The 23,772-nt window shown below is 37.4% G+C and overlaps 1 pseudogene; it reads left to right on the top strand.

Moving 5' to 3' along the window:
• LOC127430069 (beta-glucuronidase-like) overlaps nucleotides 1-23,441 on the top strand; it is a 48,121-nt pseudogene extending 24,680 nt beyond the window's left edge.
• The last annotated feature ends 331 nt before the right edge of the window (nucleotides 23,442-23,772 follow it).

Raw genomic sequence — 23,772 nt, 5'->3', positions numbered from 1 at the left:
GGAATATCTTTCTCTTGACTCAGGATGAGTATCATATAATGTGTTATGGTATACATAACATTACTGGGTAAGAATGTTGTAGAATGACCCCTCGAGTCTGACACTGACATTTAATGAGACCCCAGATAAGCATCTGAAAACACTCAAGACAGGAAATTAATTTTGCATTTATCTATGACATGATGGCTGGTTTTAACTGTTTACTCAGTATTACAGAAGATTGAACACTGTGATTGTGTTGCACTGCCTGAAAGAGATTCTGCCAGTCCTCTGACATGCTGCTCTGGTTTAAAGTTTTTCTTTTCAACTGGATATACAGACACTAAATACAAAATTTAATAGATATTGCTTAATATATACTGCACATTATACACTGTGAAACAGCATGAAACAATGAATGTTTCAAACATGTTACATTGTTGTCATATGACCTCACTACATTGCATGTTTAATTATCTGAAAAATAAATATAAAAATCCCCTAACGCATTTTAGCCCTCACTGATGTGCTCGTCCATAGACATTCAGTCTAATTTTCAGTTCAAGCACCACCCTTCTTGTTTCATTGAATATCTTGGCCTCTGAGTGGACTACAAGCTCAATCTAGGTGTTATTAGACAGCTGAGATCCTCCCCTTTGCGATCAATACTCGAAAACATATTTTCTGATGATTTGTTGTGCATGCTTTTCCTTCTGGATGGCATATTTTGTTCTGGACATCTAAGGTATATAACATTGGATTATTCACACAAGCAAGCTCACAGACAAATAAACAATGGCTCTGTTTATATAGAACTTCCTATGGTGAAAGTAGGTATAATGTTTTTAGCTACTTGGGGCTCACAGCAGCAGATATCGGAGCATAAACAAGACGTTTGTATTTGACGACTTACAGAAATCATATTTCACTTTGTGATCCTTTTGAAAATCTTTCGAACTGTGGTATTAGGGCAATAGCTATACTGCATTCCTGAGAATGAGAGCTTTCATTTGATATATGACTTGCCCATTTAGGTGCTATGTGAAGGACTTTTATTTTTATATAAATATTTCTACCCCATTACCTCTAGGGGGCGCTAATTTTCAACGCAAATGTTTTGAGGCCTTATTTGTTATCTTAATTAACATAAATGCAGAAGTGATGGTTATCTCTGAAAAGTTCAGATTCTAAGCTTTCAAATGATACCTCATATGCCTGACTTATGTATACAGAGAATTTTACGTTTTAAGCGTTACATTTTTTCACGATATAGCGCCCCCCTTTGGACCCACTAGCGGGTTCATAGAGTTTAAGGTTAAGTGGATCGATCCTCACATAATATATCAAGGGAGCAGTGCTTGTCTTGGGTAATAACAAAGACACAGTATATGATCGGGCGTTAGCAAAATGTGACTTGTTAGTTTATTTAAATGTAAATTTGTTAAACAATTTAAAATGTTGTATTATTGTTGTTAATAAATGATCAACAATTAGCAGTTTAACCTAATGAATGTTTAAAATGATGGCTTTTAAATATGTTAACCATTTTTTGGTAAATTACCTATTTTATCCAGAACTGATATGGTATATAACAGAGCTGTCTGTATTGGTATAGATATCAGCAATATTGGCTTTAATAGTACTAATATCTGTATTTTATAGAAACAAAAATTAAGTGGTCCCAGACAGCGTTATGTCATGTCTAATCATCTAAAACAAATTAAAGTGAGCTTTTGACATAAACAAACAAATATTTATTAACTACTGCTTATTTCTCGGTTGATCAGAAGTCCTAGTGTAATGTTTTACAATGTGGTTTGGCAAAACAAGAAGTCACCCACTTTTTGGAACAGTTTTATAATTTAAAGAGAGTCTTTTTGCTTTATATGTCACAAAGTACCTCCATGAATTATGCACGTACAGGTGATTCACAGCATCAGCTGACCTGCCACCTGAGAGATTTTAATTGCACCAGCTTAAAGGTGCACTCAGCCATTTTTTCCTCATTACAATTTTTTAACTCCTAAAGATCATGAGCACTCACATTAAAGTGAAGACTCCAGTCATATCAGTAACCTTATAAAATCTGTTTTAATCTACATGGAGAGGGTCCACACATGTTAGAATGACCAGTCGAATACTACTTACTTAATCTCAGTAACCGTCCTGTTATTGGACACTTTCACTCATTGATTAAAGTAATCGTGGCTGACTGTGAATGCTACATTTCTACAATGGCATCTGAAACTGAAAATTATTGATTTTAAATGATGCTGCATCCACACCACTAGGTGTCAGTGTAAGTCCAAGATGACACAAAGACAAAAGTTACTGAGTGACTCCAGCCAGGTCTCCTAAGCAACCAAATTGGCCCGGTTGCTAGGGAGGGTAGAGTCACATGGGGTAACCTCCTCGTGGTCGCTATAATGTGGTTCGCTCTCGGTGGAGCACATGATGAGTTGTGCGTGGATGCCGCGGAGAATAGTGTGAAGCCTCCACACGCACTACGTCTCCGCGGTAACGCGCTCAACAGGCCACGTGATAAGATGCGCGGATTGACGGTCTCAGACGCAGAAGCGACTGAGATTCATCCTCCGCCACCCAGATTGAGGCAAGTCACTAGGACTGGCACATTGGGAATTGGGCATTCCAAATTGGGGAGAAAATTAAAAATAAAAAAAAAGACAAAAAAAGACAAAAGTTACTGAGTTACAATACAATATTGTATATTATCTAATAAAAACAAAAATAAATTGATATATATGTTGGTTTTTTCCTTTCATCTATTAAATTAGACTTAAATAAATTGAAATGATAAATATTATATGTAACTATATTAATGTAATAACTATTATGACTGCTGTGTATGCCCAATGATGCTGATTGATGTAATTCTCACTGAACAACAATATCTCATGACCGAAAGTAGCAGACGTAGTGCTATAGTAATCAAATTTATTATGTGTAATATTTATTTTAGAGTTTGAATTGATCATCAAAAATTGACTGTTCAGTGTTCATCAAAACAGACCATTTAATGAGCACTCCTCGTTGCTGTGCGCCTCTCGAATTAACGCCTCTCGCGAGATTGATAAGAGAGGCATCCCTTCTAGACACGACTGTGCATTGACTTCAGCCATAATATGATTGGCCAGAGAAGACTCACGTGATCCAAGTTGACCATTGCCAGAGATTATTTAGCAGAGATGGGCCACTTCTATTAAAATTAAAATTAAAATGAATGGGAGAATTGGAATGCCCAACGGCAGCCAAAGGTCAACAGATGTAAAAAGGAAGCACTGACGTGCACAGAACGGGGGCAACAGGGGTGTAAGCCCCTGCCCCTTTCATCCACAAAATTAAAGGTGCCCTTCACAAATGTAAGCGGATGTGCCTTTAAGAGTGTGGAGGTGTCTTTACTGATTCTTGTTTTGTGTATATAGAATTTTGCTAAAATAATAAACAGATTAAGGACATAATTCTCGTTCTTTTAAGTATATGGGTTTTCTAAACCGAGAAATTTTATCCCCCAATTTTGGAATGCCCAATTCCCATTACTTAGTAGATCCTTGTGGTGGCGCAGTTACTCGCCTCAATCCGGGTGGCGGAGCACAAGTCTCAGTTGCCTCCGCTTCTGAGACCGTCAATCTGCGCATCTTATCACGTGACTCGTTGTGCATGACACCGCAGAGACTCACAGCATGTGGAGGCTCATGCTACTCTCCGCGATCCACGCACAATTTACCACACGCCCCATTGAGAGCGAGAACCACTCATTGTGACCACGAGGAGGTTACCCCATGTGACTCTACCCTCCCTAGCAACTGGGCCAATTTGGTTGCTTAGAAGACCTGGCTGGAGTCACTCAGCACGCCCTGGATTCAAACTCGCGACTACAGGGGTGGTAGTCAGCATCAATACTTGCTGAGCTACCCAGGCACCCTGAGTAATTTTGTAAATTAACTCTTTTACTTTGTTGGAAATGACATACATATATGGTAATGTCCATGATAAGGAGTGAGGTTTACACCATTTTGTTTTACATGAAGGGTTGGAGTCAACACCTCCTATCTACTTGAATGGGGAAACACCGAAATCTCATTAAAGGTTGGTCAAGATCAAAGAACATATTTCAAATCAGCAGTAAAATCTGACAACACTAGAATCATAAATTGTGTTTCATTACCTCAGATAACAAAATAAATATATAAATGTCCCTGGTATGGACATCGCCTGTAAATCAACTCCAGAACAGAATCTGCGTGTCTGTTTACTATACACCCTAAAAAAAGAGAGAATGCTCTCTGACAAGAATGGAGAGTAAAATGCATTTATTATTTTGTCAAGATGAACCAAGATGCAGTTTTGGTGCAAAGAAATTTAAAGGAGCATTTTACCAGCGGATTTCTGCTCTCTACTGGTTGTGCAAAGTGTGTGGAGGTGTGTCAGATGGCGAGGAGGACTGTCCGTGTCGGCGCCCTAGTTTCGCTGAAAAATAAGTTGGATAAGAGCTGTACTTTCATGCCGATTGAATCCATCGAAAATAGCTGCCTGGGTGCGTTTCAAAGGACTGACTTGCCTTGAAAGGGACTTTGGCGAAGCTTGACTCTTGTGAGAAACGTGGTGTTTGTCTCCCTCTTGTGCACACTTGGGTGTTTACATTTCGCAAAACTCAAACAATAACAAACTCTGTACTTTGGCTATATTTGCTGTCTGTAGAGGCACTGAAGTCTTTCCAAAATTCTTGATTGATTCTATTAATTCTTGTTTATATACAGTTTTTAACATCAGGAACATATAACACAAGGGAGTATAAATCTAAGATAAATATTGTACATAAAACACAACGTATAATGCTTAAAATGTCTATAAAAAGAAGAAGAAGCCACAAGTGTATGCAGTCGATTCGTGATGACTGGGCGGTGAGTTGTTAAATGCATTATGAGCTCATTGTGATTAAAGTTTGCACTGCTAGTTGTTATTTACAGTGTGTGTCATGCGCTGGAGGGAGGAACGCTGTTTCCCAGAGAAGTGAAAGATGTGAGCGGGCTGTGGCGCTTCAGAGCGGATCTCTCTCCGGATCTCGTTCTGTTAGATATATGATGTTTGTTTACATTCAGTGGAGTTCAAAAGACTGTCATCACAAATGAAAATGTGTCTATTTTGCATTCTTTTCATTTAATACAACATTTTAAATGAAACATTATATTATCTGTAAAACAATTTGAGTTAAAATTGAATTGAAAAGTTAATAGATATTTGAGAAAAACATTTTATATATATATATATATATAGGACAAATGCAAAGCATACAAGTTTTTAATCGATTCCATATTTATCATATACAGTTCATTCAATTATGAATTATAATAATAAATAGAAGAAAGAAAGTTAGACATCAGATCTTCATATAATATCAAGTGAGTTATGTGAGGATCTTTATTTTAACTAACTGATTACAACATTCAAAAAGAGGAAAATCTTCTATCCATGTTATAGTATATATATATATATATATATATATATATATTTTTTTTCTTTTTTTTCTTTTTTTATTTTTAAGCAATTCCCGTTTACATTCACATTCCAAACTTTAGTTTCTAATTTTAAATGTTACTTTTTCCATTTAATATATTTCCAAAACTTTCTCTCAGTCTTTGAAATTGTGGGGGTTCCAGTTTAACCCTTGGCTTACCCAAAATTAAAGGCTTATAATTCTACAAAAAAATAAAATAAACAACAACAAGGAGGGTCAAGCGTTTGATATCATTGTAAAGAAAACTTTTCACATCTTTGAATGATATAGATCAGGGGTCAGCAACCTTTATGACATGGAGTGTCATTTTTTATTTTCCTGGTCAATGGCTGTGTTCAGGTTGTTTAACCCACGATGTGGGTTTATGTTTTCTCTTTTAATCATTTAATGTAATTTTGAGTGTGACTAGGGTTTAAGGAGGGTTTACTTGTATGCTGGGTTGGAAATCTCAAGGATTAATAGTGGTGTTTTCCTTATTACATCACGTATTGTTCTGAAAGCAAAAAGAAACTGATGAAACACGGAATGTAGGCTCTCATCCATACAGCCTGACCGAAGCAAAGCGGGCACGTTTACTCACGCAATTAACCGAAAGTGAAGCGCAACTGGCTAGTGATGCACGAGTCTGTCTCGCCACATTTAACTTTTTGTTTAGCCTCCCATTCAGCTGATGAAAACACGCTGTGTGATCATGAGGAAGGATTACATCAAGATGTAGATTGGAATGCAGGTGCGGAAATCATATGAATAAAATAGTCTACTCCTCTCTCGCCGTTGCTGGCATGCCAGTGATTACCCCTCCACGTGCCAATGCTGGCACGCATGCCATAGGTTGCCGACACCTGATATAGATTATAATACATTCTTAGATTCTCAGCCTAAGAAACTGCTGGAAAATCACACAAAATTTTTTGCCAAAAATGTACTTTTTTCCTTATTTTTATTATTTGACATTATATATCTCTGGGTGTAAGTAAGGTGGTTCCGAAACACTGCTTCTGTTTTGTTCCCAATCATGTCTGATGTATCTAAGAAAAATTTTGTGTTGATACGACAAAGCAATCAAAAGTTATAGCATTACAAAATTAATTTATAATAGTGTCCAAAAACATCTCCAAACAAATAAAACATAATAATTGTACATAAGAACTAATTACACATGCAAACACAACAATGACTAAAGGTTTGCATAGCATGCAGACATGATTTTAGTAATGAGATTTCACAGAATGAGTTTCATTCTGTGTCATTTGAGTCATCATTGAGTCTGCGTCATGTATTTGGCGCCATCTCCTGGTGGTCATATGTAACATTGTGCTTCATGTGGATTATCTAATGATCTATACATCTGATTACCTTGTGTGTGGACTCGTTTGAAAGATAATCACCTCCTCTAAGTAATGGTATGTTGCGGCATATAAGCAACACCAACAATGTTCAATTATTATGTTTTATTTGTTTGGAGAGGCTTTTGGACACTTGGAGATGTTTTTGTACACTGTGATAAATTGTTTTTGTAATGCTAAAACCTTTGATTACTTTTTTGTATCAACTAAAAAAAAAAGAAAAAAAATCAGATACAGCTGCTTATGATACAGCTCATAAGCAGTTTTTCATAGCCACCTTATTTACACCCAGAGATATATAATGTCAAAACAGAAAAATAAGTACATTTTTGGCTAACTATTTTGTGATTTTTCAGCAGTTTCTTAGGTTGAGAGTCTCAGAATGCATCATAATCTATATCATTAAACAACTGTAAAAGTTTTCTTTACAATGATACCAAACACTTGACCCTCCTTGTTTTGTTTTTTTTGGGGTTTTTTTCAACATGGGATACATACACATATACATACATATACACACACATACACACACACACACATATATATATATATATATATATATATATATATATATATACATACATATACACACACATACACACACACACATACACATATATATACATACATAGACATACATACATACATACACACACACACACACACACATACGTAGTGCAAATCTAAATACAAATCGGTTATATACAGTGCAAGTGAATGTAATGGCAGAAGAGGTAGGATTTGTTGGATAATATAAAAAGACTAAGCTGTGTATTGCACATAGTTAATGCTCAAAGGGGCAGTTTTAACTGTTCATGAGATGGATAGCCTGAGGGAAAAAACAGTTCCTGTGCCTGACGGTTCTGGTGCTCAGAGCTCTGAAGCATCGGCCAGAGGGCAACAGTTCAAAATGGGCAGGGTGAGTGGGGTCCAGAGTGATTTTACCAGCCCATTTCCTCACTCTGGAAGTGTATAGTTCTTGAAGGGAGGGCAGGGGGCAACCAATAATCCTCTCAGCAGTTCAAACTGTCCTTTGTAGTCTTCTGATGTCTGATTTCATAGCTGAACCAAACCAGACAGTTATTGAAGTGCAGAGGACAGACTCAATGACTGCTGAGTAGAACTGTATCAGCAGCGCCTGTGGCAGGTTGATCTTCCTCAACTGGCAAAGGAAGTACAACCTCACCTGGGCCTTTTTCACAGTGGAGTCAATGTGGGTCTCCCACTTCAGGTCCTGTGAGATGGTAGTGCCCAGGAACTTGAATGACTCCACTGCTGCCACAGTGCTGTTTAGAATGGTGAGGGGGGTCAGTGTTGGGGTGTTCCTCCTAAAGTCCACAATCATCTCCACTGTTTTGAGCGTGTTCAGCTCGAGGTTGTTTTGACTGCACCAGACAGCTGTTTAACCTCCTTTCTGTATGCAGACTCGTCGTCATCTCGGATGAGGCCGATGACAGTAGTGTCGTCTGCAAACTTCAGGAGCTTGACAGAGGGGTCCTTGGTGATGCAGTCATTGGTGTAGAGGGAGAAGAGTAGTGGGGAGAGCACACATCCCTGGGGGGCACCAGTGCTGATTGTACATGTGCTAGAAGTGAGTTTTCCCTGTCTCACAAGCTGCTGCCTGTTTGTCAGAAAGCTGGTAATCCACTGACAGACAGACATGGGGACAGAGAGTTGGTGTAATTTATTCTGGAGTATAGCTGGGATGATGGTGTTGAAAGCCGAACTGAAGTCCACAAAAAGGATCCTTGCACATGTCCCTGGTCTGTCCAGATGTTGCAGGATATGATACAATCCCATGTTGACTGCATCATCCACAGACCTGTTTGCTCGATAAGCAAATTGAAGGGGATCTAGAAAGGGTAGCAGGAGGGGGGGAGGAGGGGGGTTGCAGGAGGTGTTGGTGTTTGTGTGAAGTGAAGGTCAGAGTGGGTGTGGGGTGTGAGATTGGGCCTTTCAAATCTACAGTAGAACACATTCAGGTCATCAGCCAGTCGTTGGTCCACCACACTGATGCAGGGTTGTTAGCTGAAAACTTGTTCGAAGCTGCCTGAGTTCCGCTGTAAACCATGGTTTGTCGTTAAGTGTTAAATAAGTCCTAGTAGGGATGCACATATCCGCACAGAATCTGATATATAATGTCACAGTATCTGTGAGCTCATCCAGATTGGTGTCTGCAGCTTCAAAAACACTCCAATCAGTGCAGTCAAAGCAGGCTTGTAGTTCCAGCTCTGCTTCATTGGTCCATCTCTTTACAGTCCTTACTACAGGCTCAGCAGATTTTAATTTCTGCCTGTAGGTTGGAAGAAGATGAACCAGACAGTGATCAGAGAGTCCCAAAGCTGCTCTAGGAACAGAGCAATATGCATCCTTTATTGTTGTGTAACAATGATCCATTATATTTCTGTCTCTGGTGGGGCATGTGATGTGCTGTTTGTATTTCACATGCATTACATTGTTGTAACACAACAATTTGCATGAGGTCATTCCTGTTTTTGTAGAACGTGACGCTGTCGGCTCAGGATGGCAGATGTGTGGCCTCAGATCTACAGGTGTTCTCAAAGTAACCAACATCAATCTTTGATGCACGAAAACCCAGGATATCTGTACTCCATGGAGGTCAGTTCCAGTTTAGAAAAGTTTGTACCAGAGATGTTGCATGATGTGTGCTGGTTTCTCATAGGGCTGGGCAATACGTTGAATATTAACAATATATTTGTCAAAATGTGTTTTTATTGGAACATTATGTTTCCTAAAAGCTGCGCCTATAGGCTAGTTTCACAATGCTTTCTCGAGTCAAGTATGAGACCGTTAAGACAGATATGTTTTAATAGCGTTACTGATTTGAACTTAAGGAATATTCCGGGTTCAGTACAAGTTTAGCTCAATTGACAGCATTTGTGGCATAACGTTGATTACCAAAAAAAATATTTCGACTATAACATAATGGGTTAGACTATAACAGAGCAATTTTTTATTTATTTTTATTTGTCAAAATAAATCAATAATTCGGCTACAATGCATAAAAATGCATTAATTTTTTTGGTAATCAACATTATGCCACAAGTGCTGTCGATTGAGCTTAACTTGTACTGAACCCGGAATATTCCTTTAAGGGGCAATAATGCTGTCAGAGTTGGTGGGTTTGATTCAATTTCATGAATCAGTTCAAACAGTTCATTTCACTGAATCAATTCTAAACTCTGATTCAAATATTTCTTTGTTTCATCACTCAAAAATGTTAATTTTAGTAATAGTATATGTCCATAAAAATAGCTCTGTGCTGTAACAGTCTGAAGCCTATTACTATGTTTTAGTAGATGTTATACACATGCCAGACACTAGAGGGAGACAGATAGAAGTTTAGAGTAGTAGAAAGAGGTATTGAAGAAAAGAGAGGTGAGCAAACCTCTAGGGATTTTTTTGTATCTTGAGGAATAGTGGTATATATGGACATAACATGGGACTACACTGGCAGCCAAAAGAAACTGGTACTTTTATTCACCAAAGTGGCATTCAACTGATCACAGTGTATAGTCAGAACATTAATAATGTGACAAATTATTATTACAATTTGAAAAAAATGTACTTCTTAAACTATTTCAAAGAGTTCTCATCGAAAAATCCTCCACGTGCAGCAATGACAGCTTTGCAGATCCTTGTTATTCTAGCTGTCAGTTTGTCCAGATACTCAGGTGACATTTCACCCCACACTTCCTGTAGCACTTGCCATAGATGTGACTGTCTTGTCGGGCACTTCTCATGCACCTTACAGTCTAGCTGATCCCACAAAAGCTCAATGGGTTTAAGATCCATAACACTCTTTTCCAATTATCTGTTGTCCAATGTCTGTGTTTCTTTGCCCACTCGAACCTTTTCTTTTTGTTTTTCTGTTTCAAAAGTGGCTTTTTCTTTGCAATTCTTCCCATAAGGCCTGCACCCCTGAGTCTTCTCTTTACAGTTGTACATGAAACTGGTGTTGAGCGGGTAGAATTCAATGAAGCTGTCAGCTGAGGACATGTGAGGCGTCTATTTCTCAAACTAGAGACTCTGATGTACTTATCCTCTTGTTTAGTTGTACATCTGGTCTTCCACATCTCTTTCTGTCCTTGTTAGAGTCAGTTGTCCTTTGTCTTTGAAGACTGTAGTGTACACCTTTGATGAAATCTTCAGTTTTTTGGCAATTTCAAGCATTGTATAGCCTTCATTCCTCAAAACAATGATTGACTGACGAGTTTCTAGAGAAAGCTGTTTCTTTTTTTGCCATTTTTGACCTAATATTGACCTTAAGACATGCCAGTCTATTGCATACTGTGGCAACTCAAAAACAAACACAAAGACAATGTTAAGCTTCATTTAATGAATCAAATATCTTTCAGCTGTGTTTGATATAATGGCAAGTGATTTTCTAGTACCAAATGAGCAATTTAGCATGATTACTCAAGGATAAGGTGTTGGAGTGATGGCTGCTGTCTAGATTTGATCAAAAATGACTTTTTTCAAATAGTGATGGTGCTGTTTTTTACATCAGTAATGTCCTGACTATACTTTGTGATCAGTTGAATGCCACTTTGGTGAATTAAAGAACCAATTTCCTTCCGAAACAGCAAAATCCAAAATTTGTCCGCCCGTGTATATCCGAGGAAGTGGTGCGTCAGCACCAGCTTATATCCTCTAAAAGACTACCTGATGTCAGCCACCTCCATGTGATTAATTGTGGATTAGTAATCATATTTATACCCATACAAGGCATACTGAAATACACTGACTTTGTATCATCTGAAAACACTCATAATGGACATTGAACAAGATGTGACGTAAATACTTGCAATGACTCCCTTACTAACAAAACTAAACATGTGTATGAACTGAATGAGTTGATTTGGTGATTTTACTATATGGTAAATAATGACATGTCCCCTTTATTTCTGAAATGTATATATGAGCGTAATGTGTACATATTCTTCCTTGTGCAGATTTAGAAAAAACTGTATGGAAAACATGCCATGACTATTTTTAACTTGTCAACTGTATTTTATTTCTTGCAATAAATATTTTGAATCTGTTGACTTAAAATTCCTCTGGTTGCAAAATCACAGATTTAAGCTATTTCAGAGCAAATACATACAAATCAAGGTATATTTAATACCGTTAAAAAGCTAAAAAATATTGAAATCTAATTATGTTAGCTATATCACCCAGCCCTAGTTTCTTATCTTACCTATAAACCAAAACTACACACACAAATGTCTGTGGAAGTGTGTGTTTTGTGGTAAGATATTGTTGTTGTAGGTTGAGGCTACAGCAGAGGATGGACGGAAGGACATTTACACTCTTTGTGGGTATTCATACTGTAAAAGTGACCAGCACACAGTTTCTCATCAACAACCTGTTCTTCTTCCATGGAGTGAATAAACATGAAGATACAGATGTCACTAGAGGGCAGCACACACAAACACTTCATACAAGACTTCATAAATGATATCTGAAAAAATCACCAGAGATAAATACTTTCTTGTAGACTTACATTGAATGAGGGACCCTAGAGACTAGAATATCGTAGAGACTTGGTGGGAAACAGTCTTATTATAGTTTTGGATTTTTTATTTGGTTTTTATTTCTATTTAATCCCAGATGTATGACTTTCTTTCTTCGGCAGAACACAAATGAAGATTTTTAGAAGAGTATCTCAGCTCTGTAGGTCCATACAATGCAAGTGAATGGTGAGCAGAACTTTGAAGCTCCAAAAAGCACATAAATGCAGCATAAAAGTAATCCATAAGACTCCAATGGTTTAATCCATGTCTTCAGATGTGATATGATAGGTCTGAAAGAGAAACACATCAATATTTAAGTCCTTTTTTACTGTAAATCTTGACATCAGCAGTCTTCTTGGCGATCATGATTTCAAGCTTGCACATGCGACATCTAACTGTAATTGCGGTTCAAATCATGATCGGTCCTGTAGACTGCAATTGCAAGATGTACAGTGAAAAATGAGTTATATTTTGGTCTGTTCTCACCCAAAACCGATTAGATTACTTCAGACGTAATCTAATTTTATTTTAGTTAATGATAATGTTTTTTATTTAGTTTTAGTTTCAGTTTTCATTAACTGTAATAACACTGGTTGGAAACTGAGAACTGGTTCTTTTTCACATCCATAAAAAAAAAAAAAAAATCTGGAACTGAATGATTTTCATGACTTTCGGTTCCGTAGGCAGTTCTCGAACATGCATTCCTCCGATTCCTGAATGAATGAATCTTATGAACCGGTTCTTTTGAATCTAGAGTGCAAAACATATAGTGCAAACAGTGTAGTCTGATTCCAGAATGAATGACTATTATGAGCCGGTTCTTTTGAATCAAATGTGCAAAACATATAGCGTGAACAGTGTAGTCCGATTCCCAATCGAATGACTCTTATGAGCCGGTTCTTTTGAATCTAATGTGCAAAACATATAGAGCGAACAGTGTAGTCTGATTCCTGAACGAATGAATCTTTTGAACCGGTTCTTTTGAATCAAATGTGAAAAACATATAGTGCGAACAGTGTAGTCTGATTCCCGATCGAATGACTCTTATGAGTCGGTTCTTTTGAATCTACTGTGCAAAACATATAGCACGAACAGTGTAGTCCAATTCCCAATCAAATGACTCTTATGAACCAGTTCCTTTTGAATAATTTCAAGTAAATCATTACTGGATGCTTATTGATATGACAGTGTTAAAGAAGCATTTAATGGATCGGAACTGGAGTCGTTATGCAACCTCATGATTTCCATCTCTACTAAGCAACCACCTAGTAACCACAACCAAATGTATTTGAGTATTTGTTCACTTAAGTCAATAGTTTACTTTAAAATAATGTTTGATTGTCATTGTCCTAGATGACAGAATACCAAACCATCTGAGCTCAAACTATCTTCACTTTTCTAGGGTATTTTTGTTAAATGACGTTTAATCAACTGCTGTTTTTTAGTGGATGTATGAAGTCAGTTCCCCTCAAGTTCACACAGCTGACCTAGCAGAGGAACTCTTGTTTTATCATTTCAGACCTAAAAAACATCTTAAAGTAAAAGCCACGTGCTTAGATATATTGTGCAATCACACTGAACTTAGTTTGGAACTTTGATTGTCCAGATACTTTTGTGTCTCACTTATATATACATTTAAACAAGGTTTATAAGTTCCTAGAGTCGTCTCTTTTAACTAATGCTGTTTGTTTGACTAACAGATTCGGGGTAAAGGCTTCGACTGGCCCTCGTAGTGAAGGACTTTAACCTGATGAAGTGGATTGGGGTGAACTCGTTTCACACAAGTCACTACCCGTACGCTGAAGAGATACTGCAGATGGCCGATCGTCATGGCATCGTGGTTATAGACGAGTGTCCTGGAGTGGGCATTAAAGACATGTATGACAGTTACACACTGTCCCAACAAATAAAACGCTTTGTTAATAATCATGAACTTAAAGGTGAAGTGTGTAATTGTATTGATGTTACAACAGAAACCTGCTTGTTAATGGGAAACAGACATTATTTTTGCAATTCCGTTTGGTGATACGAGTGATACAAAGATGACGCACGTCAGCTAAAATCATGCTTGCAAAGTTAATTGGTTTATTTAGGAAACTTGGACTCATGATGCAGTTTCGGGAACGTTTCTTTGGATCATCAACTGATCGTCACGGAGGAGCTCGTGAGATGTGATAAGAATCACCCGTCTGTGGTCATGTGGTCTATGGCCAACAAACCGGCGTCTGAAATGCCGCCCTCTGGATTCTGTTTCAAGTGAGACAAACTAAATGTGAATAACTTGTTTTTCACCGGCGGGTCCAAAAAGGGGCGCTATATCGCGAAAAAAGTTTACACTTAAAACGTTAAAGTCTCTGGATATATAAGTTAGGCATATGAGGTATCATTTGAAAGCTTAAAATATGAGCTTTACACAGATAACCATCACTTCTGCATTTATGTTACTTAAAATCACAAAATAAGGCCACAAAACATTTGCGGTGAAAATTAGCGCCCCCTAGAGGTAATGGGGTAGAAATATTTATATAAAAATAAAAGTCCTTCACATAGCACCTAAATGGACAAGTCATATATCAAATGAAAGCTCTCATTCTCAGGAATGTGACTGTATAGTTTATTGTGTTGTCCTGATACAACAGTTCGAAAGATTTTCAAAAGAATCACAAAGTGAAATATGATTTCTGTATGTCATCAAATACAAACATCTCTTTTATGCTCCAATAACTGCTGCAGTAAGCCCCAAGTACCCAAAAACTTTATATCTGCTTTTACCTTAGGAAGTTTTCTAAAAAATTAGCCATTATTTACTTGTCTGTGAGCTTGCTTGTGTTGAATAATCCAATGTTATATCTTAGATGTACCAGAACAAAATATGCCATCCAGAAGGAAAAGCATGCAAAACAAATCATCAGAAAATCTGTTCAACTATTGATGATAAAATTGTATATATCATTGCAAAGGGGAGGATCTCAGCTTTCTAATGACTCCTAGATTGAGCTTCTAGTCCACTCAGAGGCCGAGATATTCAATGAAATAATGAGGGTGGTGCTTGAACTGAAAATTAGACTGAATGTCTATGGACGAGCACATCTGTAAGAGCTGAAATGTGTTAGAGCGCCACCTACATTTCAGATCTGTATATTGTGATGGAATGTGATAGAGAAAAAACAATATTTGTTCTTGTGCTTTCTGCCATCTAGTGGAATAAAATGAAACTTTTCATAGTGATGTAGAGTGAACAGAACCAGAATTACATGTTTACAAAGTAAGGACAACAACAAATAAAAAAAATAAATAAATAAAAAACGTTTTTTAAGATTATAAACACATACAATATTATTTATGAATAATTGGAGTCTTTTTTTTTATTTGAGGGGTTCTCTGAAAAATGTGACCAATTATTTGCAATTACTCCACAGTATGTGTGAATGGTGAGCTTGTAAATTTGAGTGTGAAAAATTGCGGACAGCAGCCCAAAAAATGCACCAGAGTTTAAGGGGTTAAAGGGATGGTTCACCCAAAATGGAAAAATATTTCATTATTTACTCACCCTCATGTTGTTCCAAACCCGTATGATGTTATTCATACGAATGAAAAACGCACAAAATTCTGTACAGCTCTTTTCTATACAACAATAGATCATAGTGACCACGGGCTATCAAGCACCATGAAAGCAATATGAAAGTAGTCTATTTGGCACAGACATCTTACAGCAAGTCTTCTAAAGCCATTTGATAGCTTTGTGTGAAAGTTAGTCTGAAATGTTTAGTCATTATTAACTGATAATCTCCCCCTTTGTTTTAATAAATGTCGTGGGTAAACTAAGGAGGGCGTTTTGGGTTCGCTTTGTTACAGTATGTCACCTAATACATCAAACAACTTCAAAAGACCAAGAAATATCCTGATTTGACCCTTTTAACGTGAATGTTGTTGTTGTTTTGGTGAGCATCTGGTTTTACCTTTATGTGTACAGTATATCATAATCAGTTGTTGAGTCATGTTTATTTAGGTGTAAATAATGTGTTCAGGTAGAAACAGCTGCTCTCTCATTCATGTGAAAGAGACATTTATACATCTGAACAGGCTGCTGTGTTGGAATTGTCTCATGATCTAATATATCGGATTCACTGAGTCTCAAAGCCTTAAACTCTTCATGCACACAAGAGATGTGATATTAATTTGCAAATACATCAGTTTGAATTATGTACTCTCAAATGCAGTGAATTACTGTTGGCCATTTTACATACAGCAGCGATAGAAACACCTAGGTCATATTTCACCCCAAAAAATCGAAAATAAAAATGCAAAATTATATTTTGCTTAATTAATAGATTTTGCACAAAGAAAAGCCTATTTTTAAGACTTTTTGAATGAAGATTTTTTTTTTGCATTGTCATATTATTTTCATTAATATTAGGCACATTCAGAGCCCCAATGGTCAGTAGCTATTGTAATGGGGGAAAAAAATATATATATATATATATAATCTCAGACACAAATAGTGAGATTAATGCTATGAGACATTGTAATAATTTGGAAGAACAAAATCCTATTTGAGTAGCATGATTATTTTACCTTTTTTTAATGTTTATGTTTTACTGTCTGAAACATCATAGATTTACTGTTGTATTTTTTTGTCCACTTGACCGGTTACATGCATCACAAACAGCAACTATGCCAGAGATAAAGAGGTGAGACACCTTACATCATTTTAGGCATGAAATTGTGTTCATATACGTTACTTTTGAGTAATATATATGTTACTAAGGAACCATTTGACAGCCTAGTACAATTCAACTTTGTGTGTCACCTGTTTAAACACTGTTTATCTTATATCTCATATTGTAACACTGAGTAACTGTAAGTTTGAAGTATTTCTGCGGCATGCAAATACAACACAGTCACAATCAGTCATACGTTGAATTTACTTTAGATAACTTTCCTAGAAAACTGTCCTCATAGTGCACAGGGCTAACCGTGTTTACCATACTCATTCTAGCACACTTCACTTTCTCTCAATAAAGTTGAAATTCTGGAAAAAGTGAATATTTTGGAAGGTGTATAATTATTATTGTATTTTAAATGATGAAATTTCTTCCCCCAAAAATGCAAGCACTGTTAATGCAATGCATTTATTTTTCATTAAGTGCAATTCAGTGTGCTGTTTTTTTTTTCTTCTAAGAAATGTGTCATTATTATACTTCCGTATGGTTTAAAAGATGAATTATAACCTTAAAATAACAGCATAGACCAAATGTTCTAATCTAACCATGTGCAGTTTATATTTGCAGATATATCAACGTCCTTTTTATGCAGAACTGTATTTTATTTTTGATAAACGTTTTATTTGTTAGGATTTATGTATGTATAAATGTTAACATGATCTGACATATTTCTGAGTAAAACGGGATGTTAAAAAAAAAACTAAATTTCGGGCAGGACTCTTTTTTTTTTTTTTACATGGTAGCTGTATTAATAAAGTAAATAGTCGGGGCCTGGGTATCTCAGCGAGTATTGACGATGACTACCACCCCTTCAAATCAGTGTGCTGAGTGACTCCAGCCAGGTCTCCTAAGCAACCAAATTGGCCTGGTTGCTAGGGAGGGTAGAGTCACATGGGGTAACCTCCTCATGGTCGCGATTAGTGGTTCTCGCTCTCAATGGGGCGTGTGGTGAGTTGTGTGTGGATCACGGAGAGTAGCATAAGCCTCCACATGCTGCGAGTCTCCGCGGTGTCATGCACAACGAGTCACGTGATAAGATGCGCAGATTGACGGTCTCAGAAGCGGAGGCAACTAGACTTGTCCTCCGCCACCCGGATTGAGGTGAGTAACCGCGCCACCACGAGGACCTACTAAGTAATGGGAATTGGGCATTTTAAATTGGGAGAAAGGGGATACATTTTAAAAAAATAATAATAAATAAATATAGTAAATAGTCAGTTTTCATTTAAAGGCGTGGTATTCGGGGCCTGGGTAGCTCAGTGGTAAAATACGCTGGCTACCACCCCTGGAGTTCGCTAGTTCGCTAGTTCGCTAGTTCGAATCCCAGGGCGTGCTGTGTGACTCCAGCCAGGTCTCCTAAGCAACCAAATTGGCCCGGTTGCTAGGGAGGGTAGAGTCACATGGGGTAACCTCCTCGTGGTCGCTATAATGCGGTTTGTTCTCAGTGGGGCGCATGGTGAATTGAGCGTGGTTGCCGCGGTGGATGGCGTGAAGCCTCCATACGCGCTATGTCTCCGTGGCAACACGCTCAACAAGCCACGTGATAAGATGCACAGGTTGACTGTCTCAGACGCGGAGGCAACTGAGATTCGTCCTCCGCCACCCGGACTGAGGCGAATCACTATGCAACCACGAGGACTTAGAGCGCATTGGGAATTGGGTGTTCTATATTGGGAGAAAAAGGGGAAAAATCCCCCAAAAAACAAAAACAAAAAAAAAGGCGTGGTATTCTACACATTTGTAACATATTTATATCTGAAGTACACTTATAATGTCAGTCAAGGTTTGTTGCACTAAAAGCAGTTGTAATTTATTTTGTCGTGACCACTTCCAGAGTTCCCATGGTCATGGAAAACCTGGAAATATCAGTGTTTTCTAGGCCTGAAAAACCTTTGCAAATTTGTGAAAATAATGAATATTAGTGAAAGTAATTTTTTAGCAGTTGTTTCGAGCTGGTGTTGAGTAGAAGTGAAGATTTCTCCTTCTTTGGAGTCGGTTCTTTGCCGTTATTTGGTCACAGTGGTTCATTAGCTAATCAGTCTGACTCAATTTCATTTTTAAAAATCGGTTTCGTGATATAACAAATGACTGGAAAAGGGGACTGGTTTTAATTTTCACCATCTGTCTGACCCTTACCACAAAACTGGCGTTTTTTTGCTGTTGTGCCTTTATAATTATGTAAATGACTTAAGATTAGCTAACCTCTTTGCATATAAAATAAGAGTCAATGCCAAGTTGCTGAATACTTAGTAGGTGTTGATATCTATATGTGGCTGTTCTTGCATTTTAGCATCAATACATTTTCTGGTTGGACTGAGGAGGAAGTTTTGAGTCTTCAAACTCTTTTAGTTCAAAAGAGCAAAAATAGTGATGTTTTGTGCAATAAGAGGATATATAAATACTGTTTCTGTTGACATTGGCTCTCCCTCAGGCTCCATACGTGGACGTTATCTGTGTGAACAGCTACTTCTCGTGGTATCATGACCCGGGACATGTAGAGGTCATGAGTATTCAGTTTGATAACTGGTATGAGAAATAATACAGAGTGAATATGGAGTGGACGCTGTGCCTGGCCTGCACAATGTAAGTCTACAAATGAATAAAGCCAGTCTGATTTAGTCTGAGATGAGCAAAAGTCAGTAATAACATATCATTTTTACACTGGGCTGAGAAAAGATTGTATAAATTGCACTCCATTTTAGATGTAATGTTGGTCTAGCTTGGTTCTTTTGCTTTTTTAAAGGGCTAGTTCATCATTTACTCACCCTCATGTTGTTCCAAACCTGTATTTTCACACGGTTCTGTTGCAAAACATGGAAGAAGACAGTCAAGCTGCAAAAATGACATAAAAGCACATTTGGGTGAATTATTCCTTTAATTGCATGCATTTTGTAACGCAATATTTTTTATATAATTAATCGCACTGAATTAACGTGTTAAATCAACATCCTTGATATATATAATGCAAAAATACTATTTCATTGCTGGTAAAAAAATATTTATTGGGCAGGTGTGGCAGAAAGTAAATTTCCTTTCTTTGTTGTTGTGTAGGATCCACCCATGATGTTCACAGAGGAATATCAAAAGACCGTCCTGCAGAACTACCACAACGTGTTTGATCAGTTCGTCACTGGAGAACTCATCTAGAACTTTGCTGACTTCATGACGGCTCAAAGTAAGAAATAATCGCAACCCTTTATTACGAACAGGTTTTTCTGGAACACACATTAACTAACGGCATACTTATGCAACCTTGATAAGAGAATGAAAAAGTACCTATAGTGTTAACAAAAAAAAAAAAACAACAACAAAAAATATGGAAAACATCATTAGTGATAAACTGGCCTACACAGAATCTGTACATTCCTACACATTTCCCTTATCACTTTCCTTCTACATATTTCTGGTCTTATTGTGAACGATTTATCAGTGCATACTTTTCCAATTAAAAAAAAATCCTCATAATCATGAAGTCTCCGCCTCTTAATTGACCTTCCTTTTTCGTCTGACGTCACCTTGGACATGTGGTCTGTTGCTACAGCTGATTTTGTTGACATTTTATGACTATATGACTATATAAAATGTCACTTATTATCTTGGCTCGATTGAGCCGACATACTGTTATTCTACAAACTTTATTTGTAGAGTTTTTTCAAAATCCCTAAACTGAGATCAACATTTCTAACTCTAACTCCTCTTAGAGCTTTCAAGCTACATCCACCAAATTTGGCACAGACCTTCAGACTGTTCTGGAGTAGTGTGCTATGTAATTTCTAACTGAATGGACTTATGGTTTTCGCGTAATCTGTCTGTAATGTCGAGCCCCTGAGAGGACAGGGCAGGAATTTGCTTTCTAAAATAGTTTGCGTGCCCTCGCAATAGGTTTTCCATTCCCCCGCAATAAATGTACCATGGTTTTACTACATTAACCATATTTAAACCATGATATTCATAGTAAAACCATAGTGATATTACAGGAAAAATAAATTTATGGTAATATCATAATTTTGTGCGTATCATGGTTTTACTTTGCAAATACCATAGTTTAACCATGGTTTTACTGTTGCAATATTGTGGTTACACTTTAAAATATGGTTACATTTGTAAACATTAGTTAACAACATTTTTTAAACATGAACTAACAAGGAATAATGTTGTTGTTTTTATTTATTTATTAATCTTTTGACAAAAACCATGGTTTTATTAGTAATATTATATTATAGTAACTATGAAAAGTAAATAACCATGTTTTTTGGTGGAAATCATGGTTTTAAAACAGTATACTGTATCCATATAGTAACCATGGTTTTACTATAGATTAACTATAGTTTTACTACAAATACCATGGTATTTGTTGTAAAATCAAAATAACCGCAAAAGTATGATTTTATTACCATATTTTTTGTTTTCCTGTATTAGTACTGTGGCTTTACTACAAATATCAAGGTTAAAATATGGTTATTTTAGTTAAACCATGGTAAATTTATTGCAAGGGAACACAAACTATTGCGAGAGAATACAAAACTTAATGCAAGGGCAAGCTAAACTTATTGCGAGGGAACGCTAAACTTATTGCGAGGGAACGCATAACTTATTGCAAGGGAACACAAACTATTGTGAGGGAACGCTAAACTTACTGCAAGGGAATGCTAAACTTATTGCGTGGGAATGCAAAACTTATTGCGAAGGAATGCTAAACTTATTGCGAGGGAATGCTAAACTTATTGCGAGGGAATGCAAACTATTGCGCGAGAATACAAAACTTATTGCGAGGTCAAGCTAAACTTATTGCGAGGGAACGCATAACTTATTGCGAGGGAACACAAACTATTGCGAAGGAACGCTAAACTTATTGCAAGGGAACGCTAAACTTATTGCGTGGGAACGCAAAACTTATTGCGAAGGAATGCTAAACTTATTGCGAGGGAATGCTAAACTTATTGCGAGGGAATACAAAACTTATTGCGAGAGAATACAAAACTTATTGCGAGGGCAAGCTTAACTTATTGCGAGGGAACGCATAACTTATTGCGAGGGAACGCATAACTTATTGCGAGGGAACACAAACTATTGCGAGGGAACGCTAAAGTTATTGCGTGGGAATGCAAAACTTATTGCGAGGGAATGCAAACTATTGTAAGGTCATGCTAAACTTATTGCGAGGGAACGCAAACTATTGCGAGAGAACAAAACGTATTGCTAGGAAACGCAAAACTTATTGCGAGGGAACGCAAAACTTATTGCGAGGGAATGCAAACTATTGCAAGGGAACGCAAAACTTATTGAGATGGAACACAAACTATTGTGAGGGAATCCAAAACTTATAGCGAGGGAACTCAAAACTAATTGTGAGGGATCGCAAACTATTGCGAGGGAACGCAAAATTTATCGCAAGGGAACAAAACTCATTACAAGGGAACAAACTATTGCGAGGGAAAACAAAACTTATTGTGAGCGAACAAAACTCATTGCGAGGGAACGCAAACTATTGTAAGGACATGCTAAACCTATTGCGAGGTAACGCAAACTATTGCGAGATAACAAAACGTATTGCTTGGGAACGCAAAACTTATTGCGAGGGAATGCAAAACATATTGCGAGGGAATGCAAACTATTGCGAGTGAACACTAAACGTATTGCGAGGAAACGCTTAAGTTATTGAGAGGGAATGCAAAACTTATTGCGATGGAACGCAAACTATTGCGAAGGAACGCAAACTATTGCGTGGAAATGCAAAACTTATTGCGAGGGAACTCAAAACTAATTGCGAGGGAACGCAAACTATTGTGAGTGAACGCAAACTATTGCGTGGGAATGCAAAACTTAATGCGAGGGAACTCAAAACTAATTGTGAGGGACGCAAACTATTGTGAAGGAACGCAAAATTTATTGCGAGGGAACAAAAGACATTGCGAGGGAACATAAACTATTGTGAGGGAAAACAAAACTTATTGCGAGGGAACATAAACTATTGTGAGGGAACGCAAAACATATTGCGAGGGCACGCAAAATGATTATTATTTTTTTTTAATCCCGCCATGTCCTCTAAGGGGCTCCGTAAATGTCTGTATAACCATCAAACTTAGTGTTCAATAACAATAGTGTTCAAATCATGTGTCACACTACTTAGCGAGGAAAACATAATTTCTCTTTCTCTCTCTAGCCATCACTTGAGTCATTGGGAGTAAGAATGGAATCATCACCCGTCAGCAGCAGCCAAAAGGGGGAGCGTTTCTCCTGAGAGCGCTACTGGAGGGTCGCCAATGAGACGGGTGTGCTGCCCACCTGGGCCAGATAACCTTGCCTGTGTTTCTGCTGAAGCAGAGGGGAAAAGTGACAGTCAAAGTGAAAGTGTTTTATATCATTTCTGTGGAAGCACACAGACCCTTCCAGACAATTGTAATGTCTTAAAAATAATTTCTGAATGCTGTTTGTCCTGTGAATGACACTGATGTGGCATAAATACAACTTTCTGGAACTACTTATAGATACGCTAGTATAGCTGTTGAAGTGCAGCAACACTGTTGGACCTGATGTCTTATCCAAGTATTCAGCCTCTGGGAATAAATATTGTTCATGTTTACATTCAATTCAAATATGCAAACTGAACTTATGCAACCTGTCAAGAACACGTCCAGGTCATATTTCAA

Source organism: Myxocyprinus asiaticus, chromosome 3, assembly GCF_019703515.2.
Source record: "Myxocyprinus asiaticus isolate MX2 ecotype Aquarium Trade chromosome 3, UBuf_Myxa_2, whole genome shotgun sequence".
Taxonomy (NCBI): domain Eukaryota; kingdom Metazoa; phylum Chordata; class Actinopteri; order Cypriniformes; family Catostomidae; genus Myxocyprinus; species Myxocyprinus asiaticus.
Note: the sequence above shows the minus strand (reverse complement) of the source record. Positions and strands in the feature narration are given on the sequence as shown.